This window comes from Mercenaria mercenaria, chromosome 7 (assembly GCF_021730395.1).
Source record: "Mercenaria mercenaria strain notata chromosome 7, MADL_Memer_1, whole genome shotgun sequence".
Lineage (NCBI taxonomy): Eukaryota > Metazoa > Mollusca > Bivalvia > Venerida > Veneridae > Mercenaria > Mercenaria mercenaria.
Window position 1 is genome coordinate 9,403,353 of NC_069367.1, and position 24,276 is coordinate 9,427,628.

At 34.1% G+C, this 24,276-nt stretch overlaps 1 pseudogene; it reads right to left on the reverse strand.

Moving 5' to 3' along the window:
- Positions 1 to 253: 253 nt before the first annotated feature.
- LOC123555036 (eukaryotic initiation factor 4A-II-like) lies at positions 254 to 23,170 on the reverse strand (annotated as a pseudogene).
- Positions 23,171 to 24,276: the final 1,106 nt, after the last annotated feature.

A 24,276-nucleotide genomic window follows, 5' to 3' on the forward strand; every position in this document is an offset into this window, starting at 1 on the left:
AATATATCACCGTAATCAATATATATAATATCGCCTGCAAGCAGACGACGACACCAAAGTTCGCAATAATCCAGAAATTCACCGATACTGAGGGCGTAAATGACAAAATTCAACAATATTCCAGATCTCAGTACCAATGACTATTTTATTATAGTGAAATAAGCGCACGGAAACAACTCGTAGACAGCCAAATTATTGATGAGATCGGAGTTATGGGCATTTCCCAATCTGATGTTTAAATTTTTCAATGTCTTTAGAGTTCCTCGTTCCCGAGGATAAAGTTTATTGCAACTCCTTTTCTACCAAATCGTCCTCCTCGGCCAATCCTGAAAGTAGAAAAGATCTTTTATCAGTACACCAATTTAATATTTTATATTTGGATACCACCTGTTATCCTTTAGCCTGGTGGCGGCATAAGATGTATCAGTCCATTTTAGAAATTTAGCAGGGTAAGGGTTAATCCCTTTTCAGTTTACACTGTCCAATAAAAGATGACTCATCGAAATAAAGAAACACTACATTACAGATTGATACACGTTTGTATTAGGACTGAGCTTGGCCGGAAACTTAAGATTTCTATCAATTCATTTGCCCTATAAACAATAATAACTTTACATAGTCTATTATATTCAACACCAACAGATCATCATTTCTAATGGCATTGTGTTACTCTTTAAAGTTTTTGTACAACAATTTATGCGTCCCTCTTTATTGGCTAGCAGAACTTTAAAAAAAACTTTTTAAAATTTAAAATTGACACATACATTTCCTTTCTTGTTAACTAGTTCAAATTTTAACACTAATGTTTTATACAGCTGAAACATGCACATCAAATTTGAACACCCCGGGAAAAAAAAATGAGCCGCACCATGAGAAAAACCAACAAGCGTTTGGCCCCAGCTGGTCCGAACAGTTGGTATCCACAGAGCCTGGTCAGGATCCATGCTACTCGCTTTTAAAGCCTATTGCAATTAGAGAAACCGTTAGCGAACAGCATGGATCCTGAACAGACTGCGCCGATGCGCAGACTGATCTGGATTCATGCTGGTCGCAAATGCAGTACTGGTTTTCTCATGCCGCAGCTCAAATACCAATATTCTACCCCCACAAGGCCTTTAAAAAATTTTCTATAAAAACAGTGTACGGGAGTATGCTTTTTAAAATCTAGCTCGACGCCCAACATTATGTTACTGAATGCTGTTTTATAATTGAAGGATTACTCTAGCATCTGAATGAGACATAACAGCTTTCATACACTGTCATGACACTTTAAAATGCATTCCTGTTACACCTTGGACTTGTTACACAGAAACTTTCATGGGCATTAAAAATTTTTTAAGACCCCTTTGAAATGCATCATTGTTACATGGACAAGTTAACACAACGGTTTTCACAGTGTAAAGGGTATGCGTTTCAATCAGCTTAAGAAAAAATTTATGTAATTGTATGTGTATTATAACTGAAGGGTTATTATGCTTTGAATGGACCAACAGCTTTCATACACTGTCATGACACTTTAAAATGCATTCCTGTTACACCTTGGACTTGTTACACAGAAGCTTTTTTAATGGGTGTTATGACACTTCGAAATGCATCACTGTTACACTGTGGACATGTTGCACACAACAGCTTTTGAATACTGTCACGACACTATGAAATTGGATCTTGAATGAAAAGAGGGTCATGATGCCCCTGAATCGCTCCCGAGTAATAAGAGCCACTGTTTAAAATGTTTAAAAAATGATGCTAAAAATTAGAAAGTAGGTCATTAGGTCACTTTCATGGTCACTGAAAGTAAATTTTAAGCAGTGTGCAAACCTGACATGTCACCCAAAAATTTCAAGGTGTATCTCAAAAAAAGAAAGTAGGCAGTAGGTCAAGGTCAAGTTAAGTGCCCCCTAATCATTGGGGTCATCATTGTAGGTAATTAATTAAAGCAGTCCAGGAAATATGATTGATAATTTTTGAGTTTTTATTCTATATAACTCAAAAAACAAGTGCCCCCCCAGGGTGGGCCTTTTTACCCGGGGCATAATTTGAACATTTTGGTAGAGGACCACAAGGCAATGCAATATCCAAAAATATGAAAACCCTAGGCCTTTGAGTTTCGAAAGAAGATTTTTAAATTTTTTTTTATTTATAAATTTGTAAAACTTGAGACCCCCCTGGAACCCCTGGGAAAAATTTTTTTTCCCCAGTGAAAATCAACTTTATCTTCTCTTGTTTTTCAAGTTTGAAAATATTGATGCACTCTTAAAACTTTTACTTTTTTTTAACAGTTAGTCCGCCTTTTTAGGAAATACCCCAAAATTTAAATCACACTTTTATTTTTTGAAATAATCAAATATCGGGACAGCTTAAAAAGTTAATAATTCATGAATTATCAGACCTCAGAAAATCAAAGTTGGTTGTTACAGGTACATCTGTCTTGGTACAAATCATGAAATGCATCATTTTAAACATCAGAACATTTCAATTCCTCAATAACAGAGTCAGACTGATATCATATACATATATATATCTTACCTGTGAATGTAGTTTTCTCTGTTAGCTGGCAGATCGTAATTGATGACCAGAGACACCTGCTGCACGTCAATGCCACGTGCAAGCAAGTCGGTGGTGATAAGCACACGGCTGGAACCGGTACGGAACTCCCGCATAATAACATCACGTTCCTTCTGGTCCATGTCTCCGTGCTTTAATGAACAAGTCATATATTATATTGCGATATATAACACTTATATTTTACATTAACAGAAAGGTAACGAATGTTATTTCCTTAAATCTGTATTTTTTCGACTTCTAAAAGGTCATTCAGAATTCACCTCGGGTATCTAAGTACATTGAAAGTCAAAATTTCTACTTTGGTAGTTTTCTAAAAACTTTATGTCAGTGTAACTGACTTTCTTTTTATTTTTTGGGAAATATTAAATGAACAACAAACTGTATGTTCATGTAGGGACAATTATATGTTATATTGGTTCAAAGTAAAAATATTTCACCCAAGTCGAAGAAGCATTCCCTTATAGTATGAACCAATCTAAATATGGTCCATACAAAGAAGTAGAAACTAGTTTCAAACAGCAACAACAAGACAATGACTCAAGCTTACCATGGCAGATACAGTGAAATCTCGAGACAACATTTTCTCTGTGAGCCAGTCTACCTTCCTGCGGGTATTACAGAAGATCACAGCTTGGGTAATTGTCAAAGTCTCGTACAAATCACACAGAGTATCCAATTTCCACTCCTGGTAAACACAGAAATATTATAAATAAGCCATACATATATCTTTTATGGATTTCAGAGAGAAACTACACAGCTATTTATTTATTTATTTTGTTATGTTTAATGTCGCACGACACAATTTAGGTCATATGGGGCTTACCAGCTCGATGGTAGAGGAAGACCCTGGTGCCCCCCCGTGTTTTTTTATACGAGCGGGGCACTGGGAAAAACCCTGCCCTTCCCAAAAGCCAACTGGATGGCTAAAAATTTTTCAGCTGGGGAAAAAGATGCTCACAAATAGACTCTGTCGTTTGTTCTAAAATTCCTGTTGTCAACAATCAAAATGTATTAAACCCCATAATTGTACTGGAAATCTTTAATATTCATGGCGGGAAACGGGATGACGACTAATTTTTCGTGGATTTCATGGTTGATCCAAATTCCATGAAATTAAATCACAACAAGCCAGTAAAAACTCCAATACACTTTAAATTAAGAAGTTGAAATCCACGAATTCATAACACCATGAAATGAGACGCTTTTGCGAAAACCATAAACTTCCGTGCCCATAAAATATTAAATGACGACACAGTAACACTAGCCTGTAAATTTATCAAGATCTAATCATTTTATAACTAGGTATGTATGGTATGTAGGTTGACTTACTGAGATGAAAACAACAGGAAATGTTTCCACTTCACCCAAAAGTCATTTTATTACTATACTTCCTTTTGTGGGGTTTTTTAAAATTAACAGATAAACTCGTGCCAGCCGAAGGCATTTATTTTTGCATGTATTTAGAGCGCATTTTTTTTTAGTTTTTGTTTTGGGAGGGCCCTTTTAAAAAACAATCAGAATTTCCAAAATTATGTATTTCCAAATGCTTTTAGGCACAATCGCAAGAACAAAAAATTATTTTTAATTTTTTAAAAACCCGAATGCCTAAGTCGTTAAGAGAATAGTAAACAAATGGAAGCTGCAGATAGTCAGTTCGGGCCTTTTACTTTAAGTATTGTTGGTTGACTTATTGAGATGAAAACAACAGAAAATGTTTTCCACTCCCCCAAAAGCCCCCACTCTTTATCTATTTCCCTTTTTGACGGCCAGTAAAACCCCATTGTAGTACCGGGTGTTTTTGGGAAGACTCAAATCAAATTATGAACATTGAAACTGATCCCTTTAATTACTTTAGAGATTGTTGGTTGACTTATTGAGATGAAAACAACAGAAAATGTCCCCACCTCACCCAAAAGCCAGTCACTACTTTATCTACTTCCATTTGACGGCCAGTAGAACCATAAAGATACACTGGTGCTTTTGGGAAGACTTAGATCAAACTATAAACATTGAAACTGATCCCTTTATTTACTTTAGAGAATTGTTGGTTGACTTATTGAGATGAAAACAACAGAAAATGTCCCCACCTCACCCAAAAGCCAGTCATACTTTTCTACTTCCATTTGGGGCCCGTTAGACCTTAAAGATACACTGGTGTTTTTTGGGAAGTTAGATAAAAACTTTAAACTTGAAACTGATCCCTTTTTTATTTTAGGAATTGTTGGTTGATTATTGAGATGAAAAAAAAAGAAAATGTCCCCCCCTCCCCCAAAAGCAGTCTTTAAATTCATTATTCCATTACGGCCGTAAAACCTTTAAAAGTTACACTGGTGTTTTGGGAAGACTTAGATAAAAACTATAAAATTGAAAAATGACCCCTTTATTTATTTAGTTTGTTGGTTGACTTTTTGGATGAAAAAAAAAAAATTCCCCCACCTCACCAAAACTAGTCATTAATTATTATTTCCCATTTGAGGGCCCGTAAACCCATTTAAAGTAAACTGGTGCTTTTAGGAAGACCTAAAATGCCCATTTTTTTAAGCAGATGTTGTTTGTTTGTATTTTTTGGGTTTTAACGTCACCCCAAAAATAATTTAAAGGTCTCAGCAATTTCCCCAGTTCTGATGGTAAAAGGAAACCCCGGTGCCCCTCCGGCTTTTTCAAACCCACGAACGGTCCGGGCGTGTTTTTTTTTGCGCCTTTTTGCTCCCAAAATTGGCGTCTTCCAAGTGAAAAAATGGTAAAAATTCCCAAAAAAATGTTTTAAAAAACCCCAAAAAACGAGATGTTTTTTCCCAATTTAAGTTTTGTTTCTTGTAAAAAGTTGAATAAAACGATGCAAAAATCTTAAAATTTCCGCTCTAATTATGGTTTTTCGCAGAATTTTGTTGCCAACTCGAAGGCTTGTTTACTAAAAGGGTCCGGCATGTAAGGCATTTAGTATGACTTTCATCACGGTCGCAAACGCTTTTTAAAAGGTCAAAATGAGCCAAAAAAAAAATGTTGAAACTTCCCAAAATTTTACGAAAATGTGCATAATTCCAAATATTTAAAAAAAAATAAAACTTAAAACGCCATCATACCCCGGACTTTCGAACATTTTTGGTAAAGTTGAAAAATTAAATTCAAATCAAACGTAAAAAAAAAGCAAATGATCTGTCTAAGAAATTTTGGCCCCCACAAAAGCCCCTCAAAAATCAACAGAAGTCATGGTGACCCAAAGCTTTTCTGAGCCATCAGACCCGTGACATCAGAAAAAACCTGCTGTCTGTCTGTTAAACCCTCAGTGCATATTTGTGAAATAATTTACCTTTTAAAATAAAATTCAAAATGATTTCTTTATTAAGGTTTGTTAGTTTTCCCAATTTTAAAGTTTTCGCGCAAAAAACCAAATTAAAAAAGGCATGGGCTTTGCCAAAAAAAGTAAAAAAAATCACTGGGGGCAGAACTCCCAACCCTTTCCCTTTAAAATCAGCTTGATAGTTTGCTTAAAAAAAATTCAATCCTGGTGATGTGGAACCCATCAGTCAATGTCAAATTTTTCCCAAAGCCTGAAACCTTCCCGATCACCACGGGGGGCCCTGTCAGAAGCAAAAGTTTTCACTGTCTTACAAAACAAAACTGATGTGGGTTCAACCCTCATCCGGGGCACTGAATTCATGTGGCCCAAACCATAAAATTAAACAATTTCACAGGGTGCTGTGACTTCAGTTACAAGTTCAATCATTCCTTTTCATTAAGGTTTTGACTGCTGTCCATTTTATTCTTAAGGAACACAATGTAAACTGACTTATTGAGATCAAAACTACAGTGAGTTTTAACCTCACCAAAGCCGTTCTTTTAATTACTTCCCTTTTCGGCCCGTAAATCCAAAAAAAAAATGGTGCTTTGGGAAGACTTTTAAAGTTTTTAAGTTTTTTCAAAAAATACTTCAGATTTGAGATTTTAGGATCTTGGCACCTTTAAATTGTATTTAGTAAAAATTTACCAAAAAGCATTGCTGGATGTCTAGTCCCTCAACTTTAAAAGTCATTAAAACCAATGCAGCAAAAAAAATCCCTTTAAAAACATTCTTGTAAAAAAGCCTTACCTTTTTTCTCTTAATGTAAAAATGCCCAAAACCCCCGAGGGGCAATTCTTCTTTTTTCACTGAATTGAATAGGTTCTTCAAAACCTTTTTTTGGTCACTTTAATATTCATCAGGCATTTTTAGCGACAGGATAAACCTGAAATTACTAGTGAATATGTAAATTTTTCATAGGCATAGACAAGCTGACAAGAGAATAACCTGAAATTTAATAGTAATATGTAATATTTATCGGCTAGTAGCCGAAAGAGAATAACCTGAAATTTTCATAGGAATATGTAATACTTCATCGGATGTAGCGCAAAAAGAATAACCCGAAATATACACAGTGAAAATGTAATTCTTCATCAGGCATAGTAGCCGACAAGAGTATAACCTCTAATATACATAGTGAATATGTAATTCTTCATCAGGCATAGTAGCCGACAAGAGAATAACCTGAAATATACATAGTGAATATGTAATACTTCATCGGATAGTAGCCGACAAGAGAAAACCTGAAATTACTAGTGAATTGTAAAACTTCATAGGCTGTAGCCCCCAAGAGAATAACCCGAAATATACACAGTGAATTGTAATACTTCATCAGGCTAGTAGCCGACAAGAGTTTAACCGAAATTAACAGTGAATTGTAATACTTCTGGGATGTAGCCGACAAGAGAATTTAAACCCGAAATTACACGTGAATATGTAATACTTCACGGCATTGACTGCAGCTGACAAGGGGGAATAACCCGAAATTTAATTGTGAATATGTAATACTTTTCAGGAGTAGCCCACAAGAGAATAACCCCTTAATATAATTTGTGAATATGTAATTCTTCATCAGGGATAGACGCAGCTGAAAAGAGAATAACCGAAAAATTTCATATGAATATGTAATCTTCATCGGCTAGTGCCGACAGAGAATAACCTGAAAATACATAGTGAATAGTAAAAACTTCTCAGATGGGCTGCAGCTGACAAGGAATAACCTGAAAAAAACTAGTGAATATGTAATACTTCATCAGGAAGTAGCGCAAGGAAAAAACCTGAAATATCATAGTGAATATGTAATCTTCTCAGGCATAGTAGCCGACAAGAGAATAACCTGAAATATACATAGTGAATATGTAATACTTCATCAGGCATAGTAGCCGACAAGAGTATAACCCGAAAAATAATAGTGAATATGTAATACTCTCAGGCATAACTAGCAGTGACGAGATAACCTCTAATATACCAGGAATATGTAAACTTATCAGGCATAGTGCCGACAAGGTATAACCCGAAAAATACTATGAATATGTAAAACTTTATCAGGCCCTAGCAGCTGACAAGAGAATAACCTGAAATATACATAGTGAATATGTAATACTTCATCAGGCATAGTAGCCGACAAGAGAATAACCTGAAATATAAAGTGAAAATTTTAAAATTATCAGGCATAGTAGCGCAAGGATTTAAACCCGAAAATATACACAGTGAATTTTAAACTTCACAGGCATAGTAGCCCGACAAGGTATAACCGAAATAAACAGTGAATATTAATACTTCATCAGGCTTGCGGCAAGAGTATAAATGAAATATCTAGTGAATATGTAATACTTCATAGGCTAGTAGCGACAAAAGGTTAACCCGAAATTACATAGTGAAAATGTAATACTTCATAGGCATGTAGCCCACAAGAGAATAACCGGAAAAAAAAAACAGTGAATATGAATACTTTTCGGCATAGTGCCGACAAGAGAATAACCTGAAATATACACAGTGAATATGTAATACTTCATCAGGCATAGTAGCCGACAAGAGAATAACCTGAAATATACACAGTGAATATGTAATACTTATCAGGCTAGTAGCCGACAAGAGAATAACCTGAAATAACACAGTGAAATTAATACTTTTCAGGCTGTAGCCGACAAGAGAATAACCCGAAATATACACAGTGAATATTAATACTTCATCAGGCATGTAGCCCACAAAAGGGAAAAACCTGAAAATATACACAGTGAATATGTAATACTTCATCAGGCATAGTAGCCGACAAGAGAATAACCTGAAATATACACAGTGAATATGTAATACTTCATCAGGCATAGTAGCCGACAAGAGAATAACCTGAAATATACACAGTGAATATGTAATACTTCATCAGGCATAGTAGCCGACAAGAGAATAACCTGAAATATCACAGTGAATATGTAAAATTCATCAGGCTAGTGCCACAAGAAATAACCCGAAAATTTACACAGTGAATAGTAATACTTCATCAGGCTAGTAGGACAAGAGAATAACCTGAATATACACGTGAATTGTAAAACTTATCAGGCAAGTGCCGCAAGAGTATAACCGAAATTAAAACAGTGAATTGTATTCTTCATAGGATAGTAGCCGACAAGAGAAAACCCGAAATACACAGGAATATGTAAACTTCATCAGGCATGTAGCCCACAAGGAATAACCAAATATACACAGTGGGAAAAAAGTAATACTTCTAGGCATAGTAGCGGCAAGAGAAAACCTGAAATATACACAGTGAAAATTTTAATACTTCATAGGATAGTAGCCCAAAAGAGAAAAACCTGAATATACACAGTGATATGTAATATTCACAGGCATAGTAGCCGGCAAGAGAATAACCGAAAAAATTTCACAGTGAAATGTAATACTTTTATCAGGCATAGAGCCGGCAAGAGAAAACTAAATATACCAAATGAAAATGAATACTTCATCAGGATAGTAGCAACAAGAGAATTTCCTTAAAAAACACAGTGAAAATGTAAAACTTATCAGGATGTAGCGGCAAGAGTATAACCCGAAATTTACACAGTGAATATTAATACTTCATCAGGCATAGTAGCCAACAAGAGAATAACCTGAAATATACACAGTGAATATGTAATACTTATATTGTGGAATCATTACATGCAGGTTAAATTTTTTTGTTTTGATTTTGTTTTGTTTTTTTCAATCTGTGAAATCAAATCCAAATGGACATTGGACATCAAAAATTTTCAGCCCCCACCAAACAGCCATTTTGACTGGGCACAACGAAATTTCATGCCAAGAATTAATTTCACAGTTACATCTCGTTAAATGGTTTTTTTTTTTTTCCCTTTTCTTTTAAGTAAATTTTAGAATAGTTACTTTCCATTTAGTTAAGTTTATTTATTTGAAGGGAATTCTACCAAGGGGGAAACTATTGGCTTTCTTCAAACCGGAATGAAATATTCCAACAAACCATGAGTAGGGTAGAACTGTTTCTACAAACCATGAATAGAACATTTCCAACAAACCATGAGACAATGTATATAAAACCCGTATATCTTGAGGCTGTATCTGAACACTCATAAATTGTCCTTTAACCCCCGTGACAAAATTTCATCGCTTCATTAATCAACTCTTTTACTTCTTGGGTTAAAAATACCATAAAATTCATTACTTTAATCATCAATAAAATTTAAAAAACACATATAAGAAAAATTTTTAATTTTTTATATTTTTCAATTTATACTGTAAAAGCACATTTTTTGTGGGTCAAATTTCAAGATTTTAAATTTTGAGTATGTTCATGAGGTTTAATATTTGCGAAATTGTTAAACTGGTACCCTTCTTTATTTTAAATCATACAAATCGTAAATATTTACGGGAGGATTAATTCTCGCGAGATGTATGGCCTCACAAATATAGCAAAAATTAAACCCTCTCAAAATTTCTAAACCCTCACGAAAAGTTCTGCTTTATACAGTACTAAAAGTAACCAACTTAAACCAAAATTAAACCCTCGCAAAAATTTCTAAACCCTCACGAAAATTTCTCCTTTTTACAGTACTAGAAGTAACGATCTTAAACCTTGCCATGAATGATTTTGCTAGTGGAGGAAGACCTACAGGCCCATCCAAACATTCATTGCAAAATCCGGCACAGCTGTAGAACCATCAATCTACTGTAACCACAGCTGGATGATTTCCCAACATGAATAAACTCAAAAGGGGAGTATTGCCACTGTTTCATTATGGAAATTAGTTGAAAATCTTTAAAATTTGGTTTTAAAAAAATAGAATGACATGATTTTTCGATGCGGTTGGACAATGAGAAACAAAAAAAGTTTTTATTAAAGAGCCCCCATGAGAAAACCCAAAAGTGCTTTGAGGCCCATTTTCCGCCAACCTGTCATCCACACCGTTGGTCAGAATCCATCTGTTTGCTAAGCTTTTCTTTGCAATTTACTAATTGCAAAGGCTTTTAAAGCAAAAAAGCATGGATCCCGACTAGCCTGGGGGGGTGGTCTGGATCTATTGGGGCGCAAAAGAACTTGTTGGTTTTCCTGGTGTGGCTCAAAAAATGATGCACAGCAATCACTAAACAACTAAGTAGTTAATTCAGGTGTTACAGACCAACAGAAAGGGAATTAAGCTCTGCTATTCATTACCTAGAGCTCTTCTGTTGATCATATCGTGTACTCTACCGGGAGTGCCCACCCCGACGTGCACGTGTACTCTGCAATTTCTGTACTCATCACGACAGCGTCCCCCAAAAAGGCGTGGACGGGCCCCCCTTAATCTCCCAGAGCTTCATTTTTTTTCTGGATCTGAAATATAAAACATAAACTTCAAGTGTCTTAACAAGTTTAAACCTATCAAAACTAAAACTTTGAACTATCAAAGGGACTAAATATGTTCTTTTTCAGAAAGTGGCCAAGTTTCTCATCTCAAAATAATGCTCTGAAATACTTAAAGCTAAACTGTTTCAGGTGTTAAAATTACTTTTACCCCGAGAGATGTTTTCTAAATATATATAGCAAAATGTTAATTCATGATTGAAAACGGTACAGGAATTATTTTGTTGAAATTTTACTATTTTATTTTAGGTGATTGAGAAAACACGTTCTACAACTTTTATTATCACTCTCAAAACCTCTTTTGAGGAACCATCGCCACAAGGGATGAGAGAAGCGAAGCTAGTTTCCCCTTTTAAATTTGTGTGTCTAGCAAAGGGGGTTAGTTTCCTTTTCCCAAACCCCGGTATGATGAAGGCCAGGGATCAACCAAACCTTCCCCACTCGAATAGACGTCTGCCCTAGGCTATAAAGGTTTTCTCTTTTTTAGGGGTTTTTCGTGCTAACACAATTATAGGTTTTCATATGGTAACTTCCGCTTTTATGGGGAGGAAACCCCCGGTGCCCCCCGTGTATTATTTCATCATGGCAGGCACCCGGGTAGAACCATCGCCCTTTCCCTAAAAGTAGATGGCTTCCCCACATGAAGAAATTTAAGCCCCTAGTGAGGTTGAACCCCAAACAAGGGGGCAAGTGATTTGAAATCAGCGACCCTAACCCCTCGTAATGGAGGCCCCAGGCTATCAAGGTGGTTAAAACTAATTAAAGAATGGTTTAGTTCCAGAGAAAGCAAATACCTGTTGAGCCAGTTCTCTAGTGGGGGCCAGGACAAGAGCCTGACATTCCGGAAAGTCAACTTTGAGTTGTTCTAGGATGGCTATAGAGAAGGTTGCCGTCTTGCCAGTACCAGACTGGGCTTGAGCAATCACATCTCGGCCTGTAATACACAAAATACTTCTCAACCATTTTTAAAATTTAAAAATAATACATAAAATGTTTTCTTTTTAACCGGCAAAGCCCAAATAAATGGGCACTTTTTATATTCCCCGTGTTTTAAAGTTGATTTCAAATCTGACTAAAGTACTTTATCTTTAAAAGAGATCTGAGAACGACCCATTTACATTCGTCTTCTGTATATTTTGGGTTTTATTATTGCTATTTTTTTGTATCCAATCAGAGACTTGTTCGATTTTCAAAGGAAAGAAAAATATGCGGTTATTCCGGACCGAACCCGGGACCCCCCGTTTCAAAGCAAGTGGCCTACCCACTGAGCTAATCGGTATCTGATACATTACGACATAAGAAATTTTAAAATCAAAAGTCAATGTACTGTAGATTTGCAAGTGTTGTAAACTAGGCTCTGAATGGCTAGCGAAAAAGCCCCTCAGAACGAGGAATGAATAGGTCGTTTTCAGATCCCATGCGTGCGTATATGGGGATGTACTTTTTGTCAGATTGATGTTGTTTCTGACAAAATTTAAGGGGAAAACAATTTAAACTTTTCTTTTTTTTAAAAAAATATTTGTTAGAGCTTTTTTGGTGATGTTGGTTTATTTTACTTTTTTTTCCCGTTTTTTCTATTTACAAAGGGGTTGCGAGTCGAAAAAATGGGGCATTTTAATCGTTTTTTGCTGTTGACGAAAAATTCATTTCTTTTTGACCATTTTTAAATTACTAATTTAGTTTGTTAAATTTTTATTTCAAGTTTTCAAACTTCAATTTCTTCAGGTAAAACATTTTTTTACAGATTTTAAATTGGTTCGAAAAAATTCAAGATATTTGTAAAATAACTAAATCATCACTTGTTTGCGTTGATTGTTTTTACCTGCTCTGTTTCTACAAAGGGAAACCAAAGTTTTTTCTTTGATTGGAGTTAATCATTATAAACATGAAAAAGAAACACATTTGCCAGCATCTAAAAGCAAGATATTTATTCGCCTAAATTATTTTTGAAAAAGATAGCGAAATTTGACATTTTTTTTGTAGAGTCCGTTGCCCCATTTTCAACAGGTACGCTTGCACAAAAACAAGAGCAATATAAAAAAAGAACCTTTGATTTTTTTTGGGGGTTTTCCCAATACTAACTCAGAAAAAAACATTTCTTCAGAGAAGAAGCAGAAAAAAATTTTAAAAAAAAATTTTTGTCCCCTAGCCCCGTAGAGTCCGAGCCCCCCTATTCATGCAACTAAAACAGAATTTTTTTATGCAATAAACATATCCCCTTTCTAATATTTTTTCTCATTTATGATATAACAAAAGGCTTTATTTTTCAAACACTAAAATGTTGATAGTAAACGTATAATGGGAAAAAAAATAATTGAAAAAAAGTAATTTTATTTTTGCAATTTCCAACCTTTTCTTAGATCTAAGCATATTGATGTTTGTTTAGTATATAAAGTAGGTTTAAAGGGTCACTGTATCAGACTTTTAATAAAAATTGTATTAAAGTTTTTTATTGATAATAAAACAAGTTAAAATGTTATAAAGGGGCCCCGGACTTACACTTCCCTAACGAGTCCCCTTTCTGTTACAATTTTCCAGTCTTTTCCAGATAATGTAAAAAAAACAAACTATCAACATGGACCCGTAACAGGAACCAAAAAGCTGAAGAAAAACAATTTTTTTTAAAATTTTGTGTACTGTTGCTGAAGCAGGATGAAAAATATTGTGTGGTCCGTTTTGGGCCCATTTAGTCTATATTTTTAAAAAATTTCAAATTCTTTATTTTCATTCAGGAACTTCTTTTCTAGGTTTAAACATGTTTTATTTAAGAAATTTTTATAGCAAAACTGCCCTTTTCACTATTTATACAAGTGGGGGTATACGTCGAACATATTAATTTTTCGAGGGCACAGCCCAAGTGAAATTATTTTGGCGACGTATAATCGCGGAGTGTATAAATAGTGATATTGAAAAGCATGTTTTGTAAAATTATTTCGATTCAATAATTTCTTTACTGTAAAAAAATTTTATCAAAAATAAAATAATGGGAAAAATTTCTTCGTGAAGCATGGCACCAAAAAATAGGTCTTTGTTTATACACGCCCGGACCAGAAATGGATTAGTCTTGCGGGGGAGGTTCCATTCGGTGAAAATTATTGTGAATTATTCAGCAAAGGAAATTTAAATAAGTATGTTTGTAAATTAATCAACACATTTGTGCAATGTGACATTTTGTTTAAAACTATTTTTAAATTTAAATATTTTATGAATTTGAAATGCTATTTTTGATGGGTACCGGCGCTAAAAATCACATTGACGAGAGTCAACAAATATCGTTGGATTTTAAACATGAGCTTTGAAGGATTTAAATTTTTTAAAAAATTTAAAAATTTAATATTTTTTTTTTAAAAAATTTTTAAATTTTTTTTTAAAATTTAAATAAAAAATAAAAAAAAAAAGAAATAAAAAAAAAATTGTTAGTTATAATTTTTAAATGTCTGTTAAAACCCAAAAAAAAATCCTAATTTAAATGATTGAAAAATTTTTCTTTGAGAAATTTTTTCTGTTCTTTTATTTAAATTTAATCCAGGCCGAAATCAATTTTTTAGGTTTTCTTTTCAGAAATGTTTAAAAATTTATTTTTGGGAAAACTTTATTATTTATCATATTTCTTAATAGGTTTAAGGAAGCTTTATACTTTTTTTAGTTTTTTTTCAGAAATGTAATTGGGGGGCAGTCATATTTTCTTTGGGTTTTAAAAGCTTGGATATTTTAAATTTTTTAAAATTAAATTTTTTCCCTAAAGCCCAATATTTTAAAACATTTAATTTTAAATATTTTAACTTATTTCAACCTAGAAATTTTAAATTTTTTCTGTTTTTGGTACGTTTTGCTTTGGCATGTGAGTCCCTGGCCCCAAGGGGTGGGTTCCCTTTGGGATCCGTAATTCTTTTTTTTTTGCATAATTGATGAAAACCCTGATAGATTCTTGTGCGCAAAGGATGTACCTTGAAATCATATGATAAGATATGAAATTTTGATTGAGTTTAAAATTCACCATATGTGCAACATCAGGGGTACCCTTTATCTTGGCTATGCCGACAATCATACTTTATGAGGCATTTCCTTGTGGACTCTATGTGCACTCCTTTTTTTAATATTACTCAAGTATAAAAGTATTTCGTTTTAAATTTTAAAAGAATGTCAAATGAAGGAATCAATACAGAAGTAAATTGTTTCTACTCTAAACACAGAAGCATGCTGATCCTTTAGGGAAGGATAATCATGTAACCCTAGAAATCATCAAATGATATTTTTGCATGTCCAATTATTTTTCAGTAAAACTTAAACAAGGATGGACAAACAACCCCTTTCTGTAAAGACTGGCATGTAGGGTTGCTTGACCCATAAAAATAGGGTAGGAAACCAGTAGGTTGGCCTTTTTAAAAAATTTGACTCTCTTTTTATTTCAAGTAGAAAGTGTAATAAATAATAACATAACTGAGTTTTAACAAATCACTTCACAATTTTTTTAATGAAAAAAAAAAATTGTTGGGATCAGTGCACAATTAACTGATGTCTTGATACACAGAAGTTTTATTTTGTTTGGCCTCATGGCTGTATGATAAGAGTGTACATCTTCAGCTGTTCAAAGTGTCAGATCAGAACCACTGGCTGTATTCAAACAAGGAAGTAGTGATATCAATTTGTCACATTACTGTCTAACTGGTAAATCGCATATTCGTAACAGATATATTAGGTACTTCAAAATTAATACAACCTGTCTAGCCTTATTTACTCACCTTTTATACATGGCAGAATTGCACGTGCTTGAATGGCAGAGGGCTTTTCAAAGCCATAGGCGTATATTCCTCTAAGAAGTTCTTCGCGCAGGCTCATGTCATCGAAGTTGTCGACGACCTGCTCCCAGTTGCTCTGAAAAAATCATTTGTCAAAGTAGGCTGTCAGAATGTCTGCTCGCGGTGGCAACTTGCCGGTATTTCATGAACACTTTTCTTAATTTTCTTCAATAAAAGGTCTTGTCATTGTAGACTTTAATATCAGATACTGTCCAGTGCTATTAAATTGTCTTTGCGTCATCACAATTTGTCAAAGATATTCTTTAAACTGAAGAATTGGGCAATGCTTATGAAAGTATATCAGTATCCGGACATAAAATTTTGGATATCCGGATTTTGACCAGCGGGCGTTTAAGACAGAGGTGTGCAGGGATAAGAATTGAAAAATTAATTTTCTATTGTTAGTTTTGACTGGTGGAAGGAAGATGAGCCTGGCAAATCACACTGTGTTATATGTAGACTGGCAAAATTTGATAATGCATATGCAAGGGGTCATGACACATGAGCCGAACAACAAATCACACTACACATGCCTGTTATAATACTGATGGTGATTTAGTATTATTTATGAATGTGTCAAACTACTGCAAAAATACATGCTCACTGTGTGTGTTTGTATTTTATACTTGGCATTTTGTACTTATAAGTAAAATATGTGTTGTTTTGAAATGTCATTCCTTTGTGTTGTACCATCAAAACTGTAATATACGGTTTAATTAATGACTGTTTTGACCCGCAGCCTCACTTCTCCCTGTTCTGAGAAAACTTCTCCCTACTTTCACTGAAGGGAGAAGTCACTTCTCCCAATCTTTCTGGGCTAGCTTGAACCCTGTAATGCAGTGTTAAGGTGAGAAATGAGCTTACCTCAATGAGGCCATCATGGATCTGCTCCACTTCCTGTTGTTTCTCCTCTTCTTGAGGCCTGGAAAAGGAAAAGATTAAATACCATAATATGAATATTTAAAGTAGGTATTACTATTAGTAACTATTACTATAAATTGTAAACTAAAGTGATTATTTCAATGAAGGTAATCTTCCACATCAACATATTTTTTGACTGGCTGTGGCCATAGCAACCATGTTTTCTTTTCCATAGCAACAAAAATAAGAGAATGTGCATGTTTTTCATTTTGATGTCTATCCATGTATCAAGTTTCATGAAAAATATCTTGTACTTTTAAAATTACTGGACCACTTACTGACTGATGGATAAACCGAATGTTCATTTCAGTAAAATTCCAACAGGGATTAGTGAATATCACAACTTTACATCACTTTTGATTGGTCTTAATGAAAGTGTGATCTCACTGTATATAAAATGGAGGCTAATCATTATTAAAACAATTTACAAAAATCAAATTTGAACTTCGGAAAAAGATCTGAAATGCAAAGTCAGCATATTTAAATAGATATGATGATTGAATTATTTAGGGGTGCAGTTTATTTAACATTCAAACCATGCTGATTAATAAATATTAGTTATTTTTTCCTATTAATATTCCACCAAATAGACCAACCCTCCCCCCCACCTCACACACAAATGTGAATCAACTTGATCTAAAAACTGCTGGACCTATAAAAATCCCGCTGGACTCCAGACATGGTGACACTTCAGTGACCAGCAGAATATTGTAATGGATTCTCAGATTTTGTTCGAGTCCTAGCTTGTGTCAAACATCCTTTAATAGAAAAATCTTAAGGATGTGATTAAAAGAAAACTACAACATAATTTATTTTCAGATTCTAGATGTTTGTACCAATACACTGCCTTAGGCTGTTTGGTTGTTGAAAATTCGAGATATATTTAAAATAGATTCTGGTCATTGTTTGTTTGTTTGTGTTGGGTTTAACGTCGTTTTTTCAACAGTATTTCAGTCTTGTAACGGGGGGCAGTTAACCTAACCAGTGTTCCAGGATTCTGTACCAGTACAAACCTGTTCTCTGCAAGTAACTGCCAACTTCCCCACATGACTTATCAGAGGTGGAGGACTAATGATTGCAGACACAATGTCGTTTATCAAATAGTCACGGAGAACATATGCCCCGTCTGAGGATCAAACTCGCGACCCAACGATCTGTTCATTGAGAAAATACATCAGCATTAATATTACCTGTCTGTAACATTGGCGAGAGGGGTTGGCACTATGCAGTTATAGACATCAACTTCAAGCTCAGCTGTCCTTAGACAGGCCACAGATTTTCGTTTTTACAGACATTCTGTAAATCTATGGACAATCCATAAATTCAAAGATTTTTTGGTCTACAAATTTACTACGTTTTCAGGACAGTGTGATAACTTTCGACTGTCGCTGTCCCGTCACGTCTAAACTTATTCTGCATATCTCTGTAATTTAGTGTTATCGGCAGTCCGCTGTAAATTGAAACCGGTGTTGGGGTAGATACCTCCTTGCACCTGTTCACATCATATTTCCGAACATTTAAGTTTCTCGTTTAAAATCCGGAGTTATATTATATATGAATATTAATGTTTAATTTATTGCAGCAAATAAGACCAGAATCTTGTCTTTTTATATTTTTAAAATCTTAGTTTTCCCCCAGTAAAATGCAGATACTGGCAAGGCTTAGAGGGATCACAACTATAGATATCATATCATAATCCCGATAAGCCAAATGAGTAAGGCTACAAATTTACAGACTGGGAATATGAAATCTGCTAAAATTACAATTTATTTTGTTGTTGATCTTGACGATGACCGACTCCAATGAACACATACTGTTGTCTTCTACTTGGTACTGAATGTCAATCAAAACTGCAGGTTAAAATTAGTATAAAAATAGAATGTTTCTGACACTTATCAGGTCGAAGAGTTCACCTGAATTGAGAGACATTCTCTTGGTCAGGTCAGAGAGATGGCCTGTTTGCACAAGGCTGGTTCATTTGAACCAGACTGGTCCAGTTGACCCATAACAAGACAAGTACACATGGGCCTAATGAACCATATTTGTCATAAATATCAAATTCTGGTGAAAAACTTGTAAAAACATTCGCAATCTTGTTTTGTCATTTACGCTTACTTTTGAGCATCTCTTCGTGCTCAGACAAGCTATATAAGCTGCCTTAACTAGATTTTTGCCGCAGAACGAAGAGAATATGTAACAGATTTAGAACTGTCAGTAAAGCAGGAGTTATTTGCATCGAATTGACTGAAATTTTCAACTTTTATACATTATTTTGCTGCCGTGTTTTATCAGTTCGTTCGCCATTTTCCCAGCTGTATTATGATCATGTGACATAAAGCAGCCATTTGATGCTGGACAAAGCAGGAAGATAACCGAAATAGTATTAAGGGAGATAAGCGTTGCCATATTAGTTACAGATGCAAGAGGATACCAATATGCGGTTGCATCTCAAATCAGCAGAAGTCAGTATGTTTTCTTCCTCCTTTATCTCCCAGATTTTACAAATGGCTGAAACAAAGACTTTCCTACAGACATTATTTTATTTTAAGAATTTTGTAAAATCTATGGTGACCCAAGTGTACAAAATAATGTACCTGTTATCAAAGCGATTCACAGATTGTTGTAAGTGTCAAATTCATTGAAATGTAGTTGCATTGCCTAAGTAAAGATCGGTAAACCATAAAATGTCCATACCATGATGTGAATATCTACACAATGATTGTTAGTCCTATTTTAAAACCAAAAAAAACGTGCTTCTCATGATTTATGGTTCATAAGGCCAATGTATACATGTCTTTTATGGGTCAACTCAACCAGCCTGGTTCAAATTGGCAAACTCTCTGACCTGTTGATCTAAACATTGTCTCTCAATCGGAAGACAAAATGTCTTTAGATCAGAAGCCTCAAATTAGCTTAAGTAATGACAATTAATGAAAAAATAATTAAAACTCTCATTTTAGAATGCGCAAATTCATTTCAAAGAAAGAAAATTATCTTTCTTTTATCAAATTTTCAAAATCCAAACTATTTGGGAATTTCATTAAAGCATTTTAATGCTTAAGGGGACGCGTACTTTGAAATTAGAAAAAAAGTGGGTGGGGTATTATAAAATTTATCTGCAAAAAAGTACACGGTTTTGGTAAATGAAATGAATACTGTTTCAACTGTTATAAGTACACAAAGGATTGCTCACTAAAATAAAAATGAGAAAAACTGAAACAAGAAAGTTATTGTTGAATTACATAAGACTTCTTGTGTACATTCAAAGTCAACAATTAAGACTTTTTGGTGCGAAAATAATAGTGCTTCACTTTGTCGAAACATTTATCAATGTCCTACAGATTCTAATTTAAAGAAAGAATGTGAAATAAGTTCACTGTCTTGCTTTTCATTTGGCATATGTGAGCTAAAACACATTATTTAGTTTGTTTTACAAAGTAGTGCATAAGAAAAGATACGGTGGTCAAGGAATGCCACATTACAAAACTAAAAGAGTATATTCCCCTTAATACATTAAACATTTATCATTACAGAAGTCTAGTGGCTTACAATAAAGGCCTAGAAATGTTGCCATTATTAATTTTTAACTTGGTATTCATGAACTGCAATGCACTTAAATATCAAAACACATTCAACAAACTTTTGAAAATCTACTGTCTTAAAAATCCCTAAAATAAGGTATGAAATTTGGTTGAGAGGTCCAATCAATGTGTATATGTGCAAAAGCAACATTCTAATCTTGTTCACAAAAGTTACTTAATACACAGCAGGAATGTCAATGAATGATCAAAACTGGACGAATATACAGTTATCCTCACTTTAATGTCATTTATAATTTGTCCTTGAATTCTCCACCATACTTTTCATAACTCTGTTTGCCTGAGTTGCACGAGAATGCTGTCATTCACGTAAAAAAATGGGGTCAAAGAAGTTGTAAATGCAATATCGTGTAAACGTAGTTAATGGATTATGCAGTTCAAGATAAACTTTATCTCATAACGTAACGAACATGTATAATGTTGTAACAACAACTTTACCTACACTGATTTAAGTAGCAGTCGGTTTATAAGTGACTTTATTGATTCATTTTGTGTTTTGTTATTGTTGTCAAAAGTATAACGGAAGTGCCTCACAGCTGAAGCGGAAACCAGTTTGATGCACAAAGGAGTCCACTGTAAGTAATATTTTTTGACAAATGTCCACAGAAATTAATAATTTTCTAATATTAAAGACGAATATCTGAATAGGATTCATTATTTGATAAGAAATTATAATCATCGACATGTTTTTTTTAAAAATCGTACACGTGCTGACACCTAAGTTGTCTCCCGTTGTTTATTAGAGTTACCTTTCGTCCGGCACAGTAATACATTTGCAGTGAATCGCCGAGAAGTCGTGGGAAAATTAAAAACCATGTAAACAAACTAAAATTAACCACCTTTTCAAGATGAATTTCAAGTGATCATCATTATGCATTTAACCCGCCTGATCTGTGTAGCATCTTAGATATCTGTTCTAAGGTATTCATTGTGTAGAATGTCATGTTATGTCCTTGCAATGCTAATTCCACTCTGATTTTTTTGTTTACATTTTTTGTCAATGAGAAATATGGCGTCCATCCCGAGATGAACTGACGTGGCGTTAAATTTTTACATGTTTAAGCAAACCTGGTGTGTTAGAAAGAAAATCTCATCCCTTCAACATTATTTGGAACACTGTTATTGTAAAAAACCTGTTTTTTCCTTATACAAAAGCTTAATATTTTGTGTTGAATGTACTTTCACAAACACCTCTGTTTTCCTATTACATTCATAGGGGTGTCAGACGTTTCACCCCCAAGACTTTTCCTCCAAAGACTTTTCACCCCCAATTTGGGAGTGAAAAGTCTGGTGTTTTATAGCATATGAAGACTTTTCACCCCCTATTGGTTTTTATTATTAAATATGATTATAATGTTTTTTTGGTGGGGGAGGGGGTTGTATAGTTATGAATAATTTCATCATATGTATTATAATTAGGTTAATACATTAAAAAAAAAGTCTTGGGGGTGAAACGTCTGGAATTCCATTCATAGTACCACATCCTTATCCACAAAAATACTGAATATTACAGGTGTCCATCAGTATTATATCAGTTTAGGAATATGTTTTTTATTTTCCCACCATCGATTTCTTGAATATGCACCCCTTCCGCATTGCTGTATGAACTGTGAATGTAGCAATATGCGTCCCCTTAAGCCAACTTTTATGAAACAGTGCTTCTTGTAAAGTTTACTTGAAATAACAAGTTGTTTAAAACAATAAATAACGTGACTGTAATGAAATGGTTGCTTTAATAGAGTTCATGTTTTTGCAATATTTACTTTTGGACGAAAGATATTTTGTCTTCGAACGATAGATATTTTGTCTTTCGAATGAGACAGTGTTTAGATCGAGGGAATGTCTCTCATTTTAGCGGGTCTCCAACCTGCTTATAACATGCATAGATAAGAATAAAATGTGAATTTGAGACATCTTGTATCACTCAAAAATTCACATTTTCTGAAAATAACAAATCACCTGATCTGCAAGTTTAAACCTGTGGTTTTGATTAAAATAGTAATTTTAACAGATTTCATATACCCAGTCTGTAAATTTATAGACTGAAAATGTTTGAATTTATGGACTGTCCTTAGACAAAGTCAGAAAACGACGAAATCCTAGACCTCTTAGACAAAGCATAAATATTCATAAACGTCTACAGAAAATATACCTTATCCAAGTTTACTTTTCAAGAAATCCCCAAGTATGAAACCCATTTTTTCTATTCAAAACGAATGTTTCATTCATTTTTCTCTTCCCTCCATATGGTTTCCTTGACGAAAATTCTCACACGTGCTAAAAAAGATGTCCGCCATGACACCGGCTAAAATTGTGTTATTAAATTGTCGAATTACTACAGAGTTCTTCTCTTAAAGTGTATATAATTCTGTGAACGAATTCAACATCGTTTTAGTTTTAATTTCGCAGTTTTTCATTCTAATCTGTTCGCTCGATCATTCATAAAACTTACCGTTCAGATTCACCGTTGTAGTTGGACATGTTCTTGCTAAAAGTAGCGCGAATAAAGGAAAGACTTTCTGACCTAATCACAGAACGGAAATGAAAGAAAAATAATCTTCCTACGGCAGGATTCAGATTATATATACACTGGCCTTTACTTCTTTGTAATTTCTAATTCAGTTCGGTACTTTTATAGTTTAAAACTGTTTAGTGATTGTTAAGGAACATTTATTTTAGCGAACTATTTCTTTAAAACTAGGCGTATTCTTACAACCTGTTTGACATGTGACGTCATTGGCGAAAAAAGTGGGAGTGAACTTTTTGTAACTCTGTCTCCAGCAAGAAACGGAGTAATATCCCCTAATTTCTCTTTTTGGCCAATAACTGTATGCCTAAGTAAATGATACTCATTTATAGTTTACTAAATGAAACTAATTTAAAATTTACGTGAAACACAGAACGAAGTTTGCAGTCAACAATATACCATTTTACTAGTTCTTATAACGACTCAAAGAAGTATCAAATACACAGTATCTACACAGAATTATTTTTTTTAGCTCTTTGATTCTAATTAAAGAAAACAAATGGCCTCATCGCTAGTCCTATAAATAAATGATCGGGGTATTATTCGACATATGAGGTATTTATATCGGACAAAAAAAATAAACATTTTTACTCACTCTTTGTCGTGAGTAGATTCTAAATCAATTATTCACTAATTTCATGTTCCTAACTACAAAAACAACAAACAAAAATATAGGATACAGGTCTTACTTAGTATTTGTCAGCATTCCAATGTACAAAAAAATACGAATATATTTGTCTTGTAAATGTCAGAATGTACGATTAGTTGTGCGATGTGTTCATGATCGACCAGCAGAAGTGGGGTAAATGTGGTTATCTTTATCTTTGTATACCACTCAGCCTGAAAATATACTATCAAAATTTAAGGCAAACATACATGAAAATCTAAACTGTAAAAATGTGCTTTCTATTAGGTCCCGAATGAACCAAATGTTATAACTTGAACTCATCTTATCTAGAATTGTTAAACAACATATAAGATTGCAATTCTGGTCTCTCTCAGCTTAGCTGAATAACCACAAAATAAGAAAAAATATGCAGTGTGTAAAACATAACATTCTTTCAAGGTAAAATAAAAAATAAAATGAAAACTAGCTCAAAGGAGGATAACGGCAGTTTCCATTTGATAACGAAAGAATAGCATTGCATGGGAAAAAAACAGCATAAAATATATTG